At 34.9% G+C, this 16655-nt stretch overlaps 1 protein-coding gene across 1 annotated transcript in view; it reads right to left on the bottom strand.

Annotated features, from left to right (window-relative positions):
* The window catches only part of LRRTM4 (leucine rich repeat transmembrane neuronal 4), a 685545-nt gene that overhangs the window by 325187 nt on the left and 343703 nt on the right, over window positions 1-16655 (bottom strand). The window lies entirely within an intron of this gene.

Consider the following 16655-nt stretch of genomic DNA (forward strand, 5'->3'; position numbering starts at 1 on the left):
AGTTATCTTACTTCAAGGCAATTTTCATGAGGTAGAATTCACTAGATTTTAAAATATCTGTATATCTTGGAAAGGACAAACATTGGGCAGGCACAGACCATTCTTGCAATCTGCATACGTGTGGCTCAGAAAGTCTGATAGGAGGCAATTGGATGTTAATATCCGAAAGTTCTGCTATTCATCATAAATGTACTTTTCCTCAGGGGACTGCCTGTTCACTAAGTTAACAGAATAAATGACAGAAGATCATCCAAATAAAAAGATTTTTTTTCTCAAAAAATAGGGGACAATAAGCTCAAGGAGAGGCAAAACTGAGAAAATCCAACAATATGTAATGAATGAGAAATAATTATGACAATATTATTTGTGTTATTTTATCACTCTGAGTGATTCAGCAGTCCCTCAAGGCTATTCTTTATTTAGGACTTGTCAACTTTATACCTGTCTCCTCCAAGAGTCAAAAAATGATGAGATCCTATAATAAAATTGCTGGCATGGCTCAATGTGTTAAGAACAAAGGAAAATGGATTAGAATCAATTCAAATATGTGAAAAATATTTTCTTTTCTAACACTGCATATCCAAATTAATTTGCATAGTGGGAACCAATCATGGAAGCAAATAGATCAGCTAAGGCAAAAAATATATATTTAAGCAAACAAAAAATAAATAAATAAAACTCTCTTATGTTCAACCCCAATCTCACATGGAGAGAGAGAGAGAGAGAGAAATGTAATTCATAATTCAGTCTTTTAATTTGCTGTTTTGGCATGCTTTTAATATCCTCACACTAAAGTAAATTAACTTTCCTGTTGAACTCCATTTAATTAAATAAAATTTTTTTCCTGTTTTCTGGCTTACAGCCTCAGTTAAATAAAAACAGAAGAAACCCCAATTGAACTATGTAGAAAATTAAATGGCAATGTTGCAGTACTTCCCCCATGTTCATTAATTTCTCTGCATTTTTGTGGGACTATGCCTTTGCAAATAACAGTGATGTTAAGAAACACATCTGAGCAAATATTATCCATAATTGCATAGGTCCATGCATCCAATATCTAATTCTTGAACTGAAGTATCATATTTAAAACAGAGAAAATAAAGAAACAAAAACACTTTGGGGTGTCATTTGGATAAAAAAGGAATGGTTTTCTTTTATTCTATTTTAGAAATTTCTAGTTTCACCTAATTTTATTTCTCTGCCTTTGGAAGGAACGATGATAGAAACCATACCATTTCCTGCTTAACACAAAATGCAGGTTTTTTTAAATCTTGTTTTCACATCAGGAGTTAATAATTCTTATACTAACACATGTGTGTGGCACTACAAGTGATTTCCATGACATGTACACCAGTATTCCAATTAAACCCAAAAGGTATAACTACACTAACATGACACTTCACCCATTATCCCATCTGCCTTGACAGTAAGTATCAGTAATCCTGGTGCAATTTCCTGGGGTGTTAGGGAAAAAATAAGAAAATATTACACTTATGTGACACTGTAAGGGTTAGACAGTAGAAATAAGGAAAGTACAGAAGTGGAGGAGACAAGGAAATTTTGCCAACATGGGCTAGAGAGTGTTTGTGGCTCATGGTCAGGAATGCCTATTGGTGAGTAAAGTAGTGATTTACTCACTTTTCTAATCATAGCCTCAGGATGTCTGACGTCAAAGAGAATAAAGCCATAGGAGTTAGCCCTCAGGGGCAGAAATTTAATCACAGGAGGAATGCGCAAGTTCAAACTTGAGTCCTATATGGAGCAACTGGGGCAAAAGACAATGAGAACCAAGACATCAGGGCAAAGATGAAGAAAGAAATAAAGAGACTGATGGAATATGGAAGTGGCCCAGGGCTTGTTCAGGGCAACAAAAATAGGAAGCAAGTTACATACATTTAGGACAATGTTAAAGCAGAATCCAAATGACATGACTTTCTCTAGGCTGTGACATTAAAGACACAGAATAGTATTTTAAATCTCCCTACTTCAAGAAAACATTGGTTGTAAAATTCGGCACAAAGCAGCACTAGTTCAGAAGATGAAAAACAAAAATTTATTGTCAATGAGCCAATTTTTGTGCTAGATGAAAGCTTTCAACAAGGTATGGTGGATGTCTCTTTCCTATCAAAGTCAAAAAACCTCACCAGATGATCCATGCAATCTCTATAACTTCTTGTCAACCTTTGATTAGATTGGAAATACTGGAGTCGTTCTCCATGTTTCAAGTTCCCTGAAGGGAATGTTAATATTTTTTATTCAGTTTTGTGCTCCTCTAGCCATCAGCACAGATTTATGTAGCATGTTTTCCATACAATACAACATGGCAGCGAGATATTCTGCTGACTGTAGTGTTTGAGGCTGTGATGTAGTTCATGACATCCATCTTCTTCAGGTAAATACATAACATTGTGCTGAGTTTTCAAAAACATGTCTGTTGTCCCAAATGTCTTGCAGATGTGTCTTCAGGGAACAGGAATTTGCAAACAGAGATATGTAGTTTTGGGGAGCATTCTGGGTCTGGCTAAGCAGAACATGCTTTGCATAAACAGCAACAGCATGTCAGTTGCTCCTTTCTCTATTTTCCTAATCAGGGCTCCATAAAAGTCATAAAAATAAATTGCTATTTTTAATTGGGATGGAAAACTGATTGAAAAGGATCCAAAATGATTTCCAATGCCGTCATAGATAGACTTCAGTAGAATTTGCTTCTACAGTTTTTGGCCACACACCTCTGCTGGAGTTCTGGCTGTCTTAGTGCATCACAAACTTTTGTTTTCATAAAAGAAAGCCATATTTTGGATGTTTTATGTGAAGTAGTTGTCCTTGGTTCTAGGATGATGTTTAAAGATTCTGTAAACACTCTTTCTATAATTTTATATGACATCTGATAAAGAAGATATTCCAGAAAGTTTTCCATCAGAGATCGAGGTGCATGTGAGCGCAATCGCACCACGACCAGCTTCCTCTTCTCTGTTATTGGAGGTTGTGAAATCTGACACGCATTTGATAGACCGGGCTTTGCTTTTAGTATTCTACTGTTTGCCATCCTAAAAGCCCAACTCAAGTCAGGACCATCCTGTCCTGTGCTAATGAATTTACCATTTTTAAGATGCTTCCCAGAGTGCTCTTTCTTTATACCTAATAGTGTTTTTGGTGTACCCAACCAAACAAATGGAAGTATACATTCTTGTATGATGCTAATGTGTGTGATTTTAAAAAGATATAAGGATATAAACATTTTAACCTCCACCCTAGAAAATATAGATCATCATTTCTAGTTTATATAACTTGAAAATTGTTGTGCATAATAAAAACGATTTGAAATTAGTAACAGAGCTCTAACTTCAATGATTTAAACAAGTAAGGAATTACGTATTACATGTGCACACACACATTTATGTATATCTGCATATGTGTAAATATATGTGTTCAATATATATGTATATACATACAAATGTGTGTATAGGTATGTATAGACACTTGTATATATAAACCTACTCTAGACCACATCTGTGTATATGTATGCATATATACTTGTGTATATATGGACATATACTAGATCACATATATACAAATAGGTTCTGGGTTATATCCATATATGCATTGTGTCTAAACTGAGTAAAAATAAAAGGAATAAATTGTCAGTGATAAGAGACTAAAATAACTAAGCTATAATCTCAAGGAAATAAATTTATGAAATTCCTAGTTATTTACCCCCACCCAATTGCTTTTTTCAAAGCCCTCTATGCCTTTGTGTTGTAAAGCTAACTTGCCTTGATTGTGGTTTATTTCAAACTTGGTGCCATAGTCTAATAAAGAAATATATTAATTAATAGTATTCTTAAAGATAAACTAGAAATCAAAGAAACAAACAAACATTATATTTAAGCATCATTAACAACAAGTTAATAAGGGAATAAATATAGGAATGTCATATTGGGACTACAGGGTATAAAATAACAAGAAGCAGAGAAAAGGTTTGGAAGGTGTTCTAGGCTTCTGTATCATTTATTGTATCCTCACCTTGCCTCTAGTGTGCATTGAAAGGAAACAGGTTCTGCATCCAGTATCCCAAAGGTAAGTAAAATGGTGATTCCATTACAAGAGAGCCATTTAAGTAAGAAAGATAGATTTCCTTCATGGGAAATCAATTCTCTAAACTCACTTTATATAGATTTCTCTCATCCTACAAGTGAAATATGAGCTGTAGAAAGAAATGTGAAACGACATAGGGGTCTTGTCATGTCATTCCTTAAAAAGTTTGGTGCTATTAATGAGGTCTTCAGGGAGTTGATTTAATAACACCTAGAAATGGAAGAACAAAGAAGATGAAGATTTTTAGGATGATAAAAGGAAAATTGTGCATTCAGTCCCTGAAAGGTGTTTGCATCACTGGCTTTTTCCAGGAGAGGGTTGCATTCCTTTGGGTTCAAGAATATTTACCTACCACTTTTTTTCCCTACTTCTTAGAGGTCAGCTGAGAATTATATTATGCAAAGCTAAGGATTTGTGAAAGGGTTTGAAATTTGTTTTTGATTCTGGTACTGGCTTTTGGAAGGTTTTCTATACTTCCTTTGTCTACAAATGCATCTCTCTCCCCTTCCCACCCTTAATCTTTTATTATCCTCTAAATATGCTGAAAACTTTCATGATATGCCATGGTTTTTTACTCCCACTCCTGAAAGTTTTATTTTATTCCTTTCTTCCTCAGTTTAGATTGTGACAATCTAACTTGTCATCCCTGGCCACCCAAGCTCTAGTGCTTTAATAGAATCCTAAGCCCAACCCTGCTAGAGCTTCTCTCATTTATCTTTAAATATCTTGTTTCAAGGCTGCCTTGTTATTTCCTTATGGTTGATGTATATACTTAACATATATTTAATAAATAAATAATTAAAAATACTCATTTAAATTTAATTGCATAAATCATTCAATCTATAAAATAATAAATGCTCAGATGGTTCATTTTTAAGATAGCCCCCACTGATCTTCAGCTTTGGATATTCACAAAGGCTGTGAATAGTCCCCTTCCATATTGTACCAGAATTTGTCTGGATGAACAATAGAATATTATAAAAATGATGATATGTCACCTTTGAGATTAGGTTATAAATGACTGAAGCTTCCATCATGGTCATGTGTGCCCACTTTCTCTCTCTCTCTCTCTCTATCTCTATCTCATCACTTACTCTAGAGGAAGAAATGTTATCAGCAATCTTATAAATGGCCCATAGCCCATGTGACAAGAACTTAAATATCCTGCAAAAAAAACCCATGAGCGATCTTGGAGCCAACCCTTCAGCCCCAGTTAAGTCCCAGTACTCCAGGATGATAGTAACCCTAATAGACAGTTTGACAGACAGAATCACACCATAAAGCAGCCCCTAGATTCCTAAGCCTCCGAAATAATGTGAGAGCAATGTTTGCTGTTTTAAGCTGCTGCTTTGAGATGATATCATACAAAAAGGTTATTTGGGGAAAAATAGATATTAAAAAGTTCATATGTATAATAAATGCCATTTCTAAGCAATTGATAAGGTTTGCATAGTTCTTCACCTGAAGTTTGATATCTGGATTTAAAGGTGGAAGATAACCATGAAAGAACCAAAAATGTGAAATTCTGCAAATTACAGATACATGTCAAGAAGTGTGCCTTCAAATTTAAGACTAAATCATTTCATACTGATGTCCCTAGCCCTATATATCTGTGACGGTCAGACTCAAACACAATAAGCAATGCTACCTCAGTAGAGTAATCACTCCAAGAAGTCCCATCTGGTAAAACCATATAAAACCTTTCCAATCTTATGCTTCCCTCTTATAGTCAAAAGAAAGATTTCATTGTACATTATAATGAGACATGAGAATTGTGCTGACATTTTTATACTTGCAAATTGTACTGAAATTTATGTTTCTCATATTTTTATTCATGTCATATTTGATTTTCTACTGTGTCTTTGCAAACAGGTGTTCTCAATCAAACAAAACATATTTCTGTCTCCAAATCACCTTTGTTTTCTGGGGTTTCTCTTTGCTAAGACATATTTTCAGGAATCCACTTCCACAGCCATGGTCTGAGAGCACTGATTTAATCTAGAAGATAACGCAAGTAGTGGAAAAAGTGCAATGCACTCCCTTTCACAGCCTGCAGAATTGATTGATCTCTTGATTCTCCAGTGGTCTCACACAAGAAAATGTAGAACTCTCTAGAGTACAAGGCCACTCTGAATGACTGGACTCAAGCCCTCTGTTGCTTTTCTTATCACATATTTCTTCCTGTCTGAAGCTGGTTCTTTCCAACTTTTACTATGTTGGATAAAAAAATATCTGGCCCAAAACCTGCTTGGCCTATTGGATTGCTGACTTCATTTGTGTGTTTCAATGAAGTGCTGCAGTTGTTCCTTTGTGGTGAGAATCAGGCACTGTCAAACATAGTCTTAAGTAAAGGGAAGGATAAACTGTCCTCAATGGAGAGCATAATTCTAGTGACACAAAGCTTCCAGGGAAATCTCCGTATGAACATGGCTTGTAGGCCAGGTGTGGTGGCTCACGCCTATAATCCTAGCACTCTGGGAGGCCAAGGTGGGTGGATCACTCGAGGTCAGGAGTTAGAGACCAGCCTGAGCAAGAGTGAGACCCCATCTCTACTAAAAATAAAAAGAAAATTATCTGGCCAACTAAAAATATATATAGAAAAAATTAGCCGGGCATGGTGGCACATGCCTGTAGTCCCAGCTACTCAGGAGGCTGAGGCAGTAGGATCGCTTAAGCCCAGGAGTTTGAGGTTGCTGTGAGCTAGGCTGACGCTACTGCACTCACTCACTCACTCACTCTAGCCTGGACAACAAAGCAAGACTCTGTCTCAAAATCCAAACAAACCAAAAAAAAAAACATGATTTGTAGAACCCATGTATATGTCAAGTACGTGACTTGCTACATGATATAACCTCAGCTCTCCCATGGGATCTTCCACAGAATTGTCACTGTCTACTATTAAGCCAGACCCATTGGTTTCTCCTTTAGGGTAATGCATTTCCTAAGGAAGACAACTGTTAGTAACCCAGGAGCTCATTAGTGATTTAAAACATCCTGAAATGTTAAGGTTAGAATTCAACCTGCAACAACCTATGCAGTCACATTTATAATAGATCTGTCTATCATGTAGTCTTCCCCCCCAAGAACTTCTTTGGAAGTTCTTATTCATTAGAGTATTCCTTGCTTGAGATATACTCAATGTCTTGCTGTATAATCTTTCTACAAGTTCTTTGAGTCAACTAATCACCTTGCTTTCAGAAAAATGAGTTACCAGAATCTCCGTAAATATGCCTCATTTTATCCTCATCAGTGACTTTAAGCATCACATATAGTTTGTATGAGTAAATGCACACTATTTTCTTATTTTAATTAAGATATCTGCCTCTAGTTAACAAATAAGAGTGGCGTAAATTAAAAACAGGGCTCAGGCGCTTCAATCTTTAAGTTTTCAATGATGTTTGTTCAAGAAAAATTTCCAAAAGCCTTTTCACTCACCCTGTTTCAGATCTGGATGATGTGTTCACTATTAATTTCTCCTTAAAACAGTCTGTTTACCCAAATGTGTCTACCTCCTTATTATTTAATCTGACTCTTTACCATGAAAATTATAACTTTACGAATATAGCAAATGACTGTATTGTTAAGAAAGTTAAGAACGAGGAATGTTTCCTTCCTTAGATTCAAGTATGTGTATGTGTGTGTGTGTGAGTGTTATACCTACAAATACCAATAAAAGCAAGCCTCTTGGTTTTTTTTTTTCTCTTGAGTAACTTATTCTATGCCTGATAATATTGCTCAATGCAGCTTTTAGTCTTGTAACACACTAGACTTAATCCATGTTTACTATCAAAAGACTACAGGAAAGAACAAAGATGTCTGAAGTGTGGCTTGGGGGCAAGAACATGAGTTATTTGTCATAACTGTTTTTAATGTGCCTCAGTGCTTTGTAATGGATTTATTAGCAGGGAAGTTAGTTACAGTAAAGACTTATCGAATTTCACACACACACAAAAATAAGTATAATTGAATATATTATTCACTCAGTGAAAATCCAACTTTATTAACAAGTGGGCATTATTAAATTGTTCAGGTTTTCCAGAGGTCAATATCCTTTCCTCGAGGATGGTGAAACATTATTATTCTTCCATGTCACTATCTGGATTATTTAGGGCTGTGCCAGACAGCCATATTTTCTTTTATTTTTTTAAATCATTATTTGTACAGTGCAGAAAGTGTTGAAGAAATTTCCTAAATAAAAATGTTATTATTTTGAATGTCAGGCACTATACTATCATATATAATTATTTATGTTTCACTTTTCTTTTGTTATATTATTTCTATATGTATTACACAAAGATGGAGCCCTGATATTTGAATGTATGCTAAACAAAACTGCAAGTAAATAGTGTATGATTTAATCATTTCAGCAACCTATGGGGCAGTTCTTAGTGTTATTCTCATTTTACTGATGAAAAAATTGAGATTTAGAGAGTTTAAACTAACAGAGACAACTTTCCTACTAAGTGTGAAAGCTGTGATGAGATGTAAGCTGTCCTGAAATTCCAACTCTTTCATACATGAGTGTCCCCATCACTGACACATAATTGGCTATGATGATCTAGTATGTTAAAAGCATAAAGCAGAATGGATGGAGTTAGCCTGTCTTCTCCTTAGTAATATAAATACGTGTGTTTGGGTCATTAACCAAACCAAAATTACAATCCATAGTGCTCATATGTTGTGTGTTATCAGAACATAATTTATGTTTTAAAAGTGATATATTGAGTAGGAAGGTGGAGAAAGGAGAAACACAAATTTATCTATTAGTTCATTTAGTCACAGATCAGGCTAATCTGGGATTTACATTATGGTGAGAACATTGATGGCCCAGGACACTGGGGGAGAATTTAGAATAATGTTTTCAAAGGTAGGATCTAAAAGTTCTTTTCAATGAACTTTCTGAGAATATACCTGACTAGAAAATACTTAGGAGAAACATCCCTGAAGGATTCTGTCTTAGTCTGTTTGTGCTGCTGTTACAAAATATCACAGATTGGATAATTTTTAAATTTTTTTATTGATACAAAGTATGTGCACATATTTATGGGGTACATGTGATGTTTTGTTACATACATAGAATGTGTAACAATCAAGTCAGGGTATTTAGGGTATCCATCATCCTGAGTATTTAGTATTTCTATGTGTTGGGAACATTTCAAGTCCTTTCTTCTAACTACTTAAAAATACATAATATAATGTTGTTCACTATAGTCATCCTACTCTGCTATCAAACATTCCAACTTATTCTTTCTATTTAACTGTGTATTTGTAGCCATTAACCAACCTCTCTTCATCCCCGTTCCCCACCCAACCACACACACATTCACACATCATTCCCTATATCTGATAACTATCCTTTTACCCTCTACCTCCACAAGATCAACTTTTTTAGCTCCCACATATCAGTGAAAACATGTTATATCTGTCTTTCTGAGCCTGCCTTATTTCCCTTAATATAATGACCTCCAATTCCATCCATGATGCTACAAATGACATGATTTCATTCTTCCTTATGGCAAAGTAGTATTCCATTTTGTATTTTTTTTATCCATTCATCCATTGATGAACACAAATTGATTCCATATCTTTGCCATTAGGAATAGTGCTGTAATGAACATGGGGGTGCAAGTATCAGACTGGATAATTTATAAAGAACAGAAATTTCTCTCTCACAGTTCTGGAGGCTAGAAAGTCCAAGATCAAAGTGCTGTCAAGTTCTGTGTCTGGTGAAGGCCCAATCTCTCCTCCCAAGATGGTGCCTTGAACACTACATCACCAGAGGGGAGAGATACTGTATCCTCACAGGGTGGGAGAGCAAAAGAGCAAAAGGGCTGAACCCTGTATGAACCCTCTTTTACAAAGGCCTTAATCCCATTTACAAGGGCTTCACCCTCATTACTTAATCACCTCCTAAAGGCTCCACATCTTGTTGCTTTGGCAATTAAGTTTCAACCATGAATTCTTGGGGACATTCAAACATAGCAGACTAAGAAGCACACATTTAAAAAAAGGAGAAAGGGAAGAGAAAGAGAGAGAAGAGGCAGGTAGAAGAAGTTGAGAAGGAAGTGGAGAAGGAGGAAGATGGATAAATTGTAGCTTAGTATACACATTAATCCACTCTCACTTGACATTTATTTGCCCAGGTTCATCTATATCCTGGAAAACATCCATCAGAACTGGACCAGTCCTGGAGTAAATGTAGCAGCTTCAGAGCAAATCTACTTCAAGTTGTTGAGCATAGCCAGTGGTTGATAAACATTTTGAATTTAAATTATGTCTTTGTTGGGTTTTATTTGTTTAGAAATGGAGCTATGCTAGTGTTGGCAGCTTTTCAAATATCTAAGACAGAGACATGCTAGCTCAGCAGTAACTGAGGTAAATATTGAGAACACTTAGTCTGACATGACACTACTGACGCATCTCTTTCTTTATTATTTTTCTCAGTTACTATATTTTTATTCTTTCTTTCTTTTTTTCCTTTTACTGGAAAATCATTTAATGGTTTTCTTCCTCTGCCAAATCTGCTAGAAACATCAACAGATCATGGTTTACACTTGCCAAAGAAAAACAAGACAAAAACTTGTCCAATTAAATTTTAAAAAACAGAAATGTGCTAATTCAAGGGTCAGTTTCATATTAAAGTAGATTAATTTTTACTAAGAGAATAAGATAATTTGGTAAGATGCCATTTGGACTTTATCAACTAGTAAGCTAATAATCCAAAGATTTTTTGGTTTTGTTTTCAATATCACAGACTTCAAAAATCTGCCATCTAGTTAAGTTATACTAAGTTATATTTAGATGTGGAGTGATAAATAATTTCTCTGCATGGATGTATATGCACCCTGGTCTTGTGAGTACCTTGAAAATATAGCACAATGGTAACTCCCTCCTCACTTTATTACTTTTATGCCATCGACTGTCACCCTGACTCTTGAGGCATGGGTTTCCATAGTCAGTTGGAATAAAAGTATGTGATTAAACAAAGTTTGTGATTGAACAAAAGTTTATTCCATTTTGTTTTCCATATGAATATTGGAAGAATTATAAGCCATTCTTATATTGGCTTGAAATGATAAGGGATTTAAAAAAATTAGTTCTGTTAAATCTAAAAATTAATGTTAGTATACTCCTCTTTGGGAACTAAAAATGAAAATTAGCAAAGATTAAAAAGCACTTAAAAATTCTGTTAAATGTAAATACGAGATATATTTATATTTAACTATATTTTATCTATACATATATTATATACATATTATATATATAAAACTACAAACCTAAAAACATAGAATCAAGAGCTGGCTTTAATAGAGATGGATATTGATGCATTTTTGTTTTAAGAAAGGTGCTAGCCCTTCAAAATTGACCAGATTAAATTTATATGGAATTTAGGTCTTATAGTGTCATGGATTATTTATGACAAAGATATTCAGTATATATTCTAGTCTAGTAAGTGGCTTACAGACTAGGGCACATTGTCCAGCCTGAGGTGATTGTTTTTCAATTGATGACTTTGTCCAATATTTTTATACATGTTTTCCATCATGAAAATAGTTTTATTAGCTTTATATTAGCCACAAAAAGTGCAAGATTCAGGAGACAATGATTTAAAAATATATGAAATGCATTTGTCCTATTTATAGATTTTGCTCTATTAAGGAACACCAAAAAACTGGACTTAATGCTTCAATTTTCACATAAATATATATATACATAATTTCTTATCATAAATATAGTGTTTTTTTCTTTTCATTTTCAAATTTGTTTTTATTTTTACAAACTTAGCTCCTACATTTCTATCTATTGTCTTTGTACACTTGAAAATATCATTTCTAAAGAAAAAGGATCCCGAAATCTTACTGTAACACAACCCTGAGAACATGCCCAACATTATTGGTCTTTTAGGTGCAGACAACAAAGGAAAACATTTTTTTTTTCATCATTTATGTAATCAATCACAAATTAAATTTAAAAAAAACACAAATATGTCCTTTATATATCACAACTATGCTTAAGGTCCCATGAAAAGGGGAAATGTGCCCATTTGCAGACAAAGCCAGCTAACAATGAATGGCAAGTTTAGTTCTATATAGAGGGAAGGAGATTATTAAGGACATCCAAAATCTTCAGAGGCATTAGCAGAATTTACTTAAAAGGTACTAGAAATATAAATCCTGAAATGACTTTCACTGAAAATTACAGGTAGAACAACAGCGATGACTACAAACAGACTGGTAAGAACATTCAATCCAAATTTTGAAAACCTTAAATTTGATTAACAGTGTGCCAACTCTAATAGGATCAGCTTCCTGGCCAAGACATCACTAACAATAGTCTTACTAGTGTTAAATGACCCCAGAGAATTGTCTGCATAAGGTAGGTCCATGAGTCCCTTCTCAGAGAGATGGGGCATTTTTCCCTTGAGGGACATTCGTTATTAAATGACATGTGAGGCCGGGCGCGGTGGCTCACACCTGTAATCCTAGCACTTTGGGAGCCCGAGGCAGGTGGATTGCTCGAGGTCAGGAGTTCGAGACCAGCCTGAGCAAGAGCGAGACCCTGTCTCTACTAAAAATAGAAAGAAATGATCTGGCCAACTAAAATATGTATATAGAAAAAATTAGCTGGGCATGGTGGCGCCTGCCTGTAGTCCCAGCTACTGGGGAGGCTGAGGCAGGAGGATCGCTTGAGCCCAGGAGTCTGAGGTTGCTGTGAGCTAGGCTGACGCCACGGCACTCACTCTAGCCCGGGCAACAGAGCGAGACTCTGTCTCAAAAAAAAAAAAAAAAAAAATGACATGTGCCTTCTTCCTTCTGCCTTCATCATAGCCAGAGTACGTAACATCAGTAAGGACTTCTCCACTCTAATGAGAAAAAAACTCTTTCCAGAGTTACTTAGGGTCTTCTGGTATCTTAAGTCCCCAGCAGTTTTGCATTAGATATCAATATGATCAGCGACAGTGTCATAAATGTTCTATATGATAAAATATATTATGGGACAACTTGATCGAGAAAATGAATGCTATATTTTATTACAATGACTCATTCTAATTACTCTGCATCAATCATTTCATTTCACAAACTTCTCGTAAATCTGCTATGAAACAGAAAGCCATCGATAGCTTCTGAAAATTCTCAATAAACAATTGACAATGGGGGAGTCCATTGTTGTGAATATTCTTGAATTTCTTTAGTAACATTTTTATTTTTGAAGACTGTTAAAAAATTTGGGAGCTAATTCTGTGAAAGTAACTGCTACATGTATGAGAATTACAAGAAAATACATAATAGTTCAATGTGAGAAGAATTAAAGTAGTAAATGAGTAAATAAATTTTTATTTTCTTTTTTTACAAAAAAGCTATTCAAAACATCACTTTATAAACCATTGTCAAATTACTATGAAAATTAATATCCAAATACAGAATTTAGGTAAATTATTTTAAAAGTTTTAACTCTACCATCCCAAACTATGAATTATGAATTTACTCTAAGAAGAGGGCTCCTAAATTTTTATTTTCTAACATGAGTTGTTAAATGTGTTTGATGTTTGTTACTTGTTCCAAATATTTTGATTATTATTGTAAACTTTTATTTTTTACCACTATATACATCACCTAATGGTTTATATTATGACACGACAGCCCTAAATATATCAGCATGCCCAGTCACCAGTTGAGGAAATCGAAACTCATAGAAATACCATTGCAAGAAGGTAATAGAGAGATAATACACATCCAGGGCTTCAACTCTAAGGTCTTTTATCTCAATCACAATTCTGTTCTTCTTGGCTTATTACATCCAGCTCTAGAATTCATGATAATGAACTGTGCTGGAGCCAGTACTGAAACAGACTGAAAAATCTTCAGTTATGGACAGATTGGAAGTATAGACAGAACACAAGTAATAAGTGTTCCCCTCACTGAAGACAGTATGTTTTAGTTTGGCCCCAACCTTGACATTTCTGGAAAATTGTTACTGGAAGTCTTCCTTAGTGATTTGAACATTGGGAATTGATAACCTTGAATGTATTAGAACATGTACAACATCAGATTGTTTTGTACTTTGCTGAAATTTTTTAGAAGATTTTTTAGCAGGTTGAAATCGTCTATGTTGTACTATGTGACTGAGTTCTTATTCTTGTGTGCATGGATTCCTGGGATCTTTAGTCCAAGGACTAGACTAGATCAAAAACCTAATGAGCCATTCTCCTTTTTATTGCTACTTGTTTTACACACACAACACACACACACACACACACACACACACACACACACACACACACAAACACAATCCCCAGTCCCTCTCTCTTGCTCTTTTTCTCTCTCCCTTTTTCTCTCCCTTTCTCAAAGCTTCACTAAATAAAGAACAAAGTAATAGTGATATTGATTAGATGTATATAAGATTATTTCTAAATTTAATATACCAAGTATGTTAATAATTAATTCTTGAATTAAAAAGCTAGCTACTATCACATTCTTTAAGTTTATCCCCAGTAAATGAGTCAGATGACTTAGTATTAGTATAATGATAAGACCATCATTGACCCCTGAACCTTGTGGTAAGAACTTCTATAAACTTCAAGAAAGGATATTGAGGTAGAGAATGATGATGATGAGACCTTACATGTTTGCAATAGCAAAATGTTTTCAAAACAGTTTTATATATCCTCTAATCTGATTTTCATAATATATGGACTCTAAACATTTTAATATAAGGGTGTTTTCCAGTTTGCATTTTTAGGTAAAAAAAGAAAACAACTAAGTAATAGTGATGTTTAAAACATTTCCTAAGGTCACCCCTTTTGTGACAAAGCCATATATGAATCTAAGTTTTCCATTCAGAGAATAGAGCTGCATCCAAGGATTACATTCACCCTACATTTGAGTTCTCTGTTCGCACCTTTAAAATGAACACCAATACCAACACCACCAATAATAATGTAATAGCAACACACACCATTCATGAAATGCTTATTTGTATCATGGACTGAGTTAAAAGTTTTATATACGTTATTTCCCATAATCCTTATAATAATCTTGTGAGATTATTCTTAGCTCCATTTTACAGATAGAAATATTGAAGCAAGTATGTGAAAGATCCAGAATTCAAATCCAGGTTCTATGATTTTTTAATTTAGGCTCTTAATTCCAATTGTAACTGAGTAAAGCAAACTCAGAAAATTTTTGGCAGTTCTTGTCTTATTTGAACAAGTAGATCATTATAATCAAAGTGATTTTAAGATAATAATCATATCTTAATCTGACTTTCAAATATGATTTATATGTATTAAAAAGAAACCACTGCAATAGTTTGTAATTTTTGTTTTAATAAATTTCTGTGCTCCATTTTACTTTCCCTCTGGCAATGGTAAAAGATATATTAATTTTGTTATTAAGAATATATCAGGAACAACTGCTTCCAGATTGTGATCCTTGCTCATGCTTATAGATTCCTTTGTTTCTCCAAAATTTCTGTGAAAATAATTAATGGTATACAAAAACAGAGAAAACAAACAAAAAAAGAATGAGAAACTAGGAAAACTGTATCATCCCAAAGCCAAAAGTATTTCAGAATTTTTGCAAGATATAGGTAAGACAAGGCTAGATTGATGGAGAAGCCAACTAATTTATTATTCACAATATGCAAAGTAAGAGCCTAGCAATAAAATAAATGGGCAAAATTACTGGAGGGATTTTCAATTCCACCTGCTAATTCTAAGCTGGCCATTGAAAGGGGCCAGATCTAGATATTGCGTGTGTCTCTTGTAAATTCACAAAGTGAATGCATTCACACACAGACAAAATACCCTGTGGTCATCACATGTAACTTATTGTCAAGGGGCAAGGGAGAGTGTGTTCCCCTGTAAGCAAATTTGGAGACAAGAATTGATATTTAGGATATCTACTGGAAATTATTCCTTTGAAGACAACATCTGTGAAGAGATGAGAAGGATAGCAGAACAAGCAGAAGAAGTTGAGATGTGATGAAGGTGCAGTTATAGGTTTGGTTAAACCAAGCAGAAGCTCTGGAGCTGGAATGATGCTTCTGAGTTGTCCCAAGGTAAGCCAAGATGGCCAAGCCTTCATGACCCCGCATCCCCAGTCAAATAATGTGGATTTTCCTGGGAATGGCTGTGGCCCTGCACATAGTTGCTCTGCATAATTGAGGCAATTTCTGAAGAAGCTAGTACCTAGAGGCTATCTGCTGACCATACTCTCCATGGCCAGGGCTCTTGATTCTTCCTTGAATGGAAACCTGGGCAGCACATCACAGTGCTTACTACACTGAATCAGGCCATAACAAGATGACTATATTATGTGGGGAAAAAAATAAAACCATTTTCTAATGAGAATAATAATACTGATGAGAGGAGGGAACATAGAATCAGCTGTGCATTACACGGAAGAAAAACACACTGGTCCACAGATGAGGCGATCTGCCACAGCTGCCTCCATCTATAGCTCTACTCTACTTTGCAAATAGAGGTAATAGGACTTCAGCACTAGAAAAATAAAACTTCAGAGAGCTAAGTTTTTCCCTTTTCTTTTTATGCTAATGTG

This window comes from Lemur catta, chromosome 4, assembly GCF_020740605.2.
Source record: "Lemur catta isolate mLemCat1 chromosome 4, mLemCat1.pri, whole genome shotgun sequence".
In the NCBI taxonomy this organism is placed as follows: Eukaryota; Metazoa; Chordata; class Mammalia; order Primates; family Lemuridae; genus Lemur; species Lemur catta.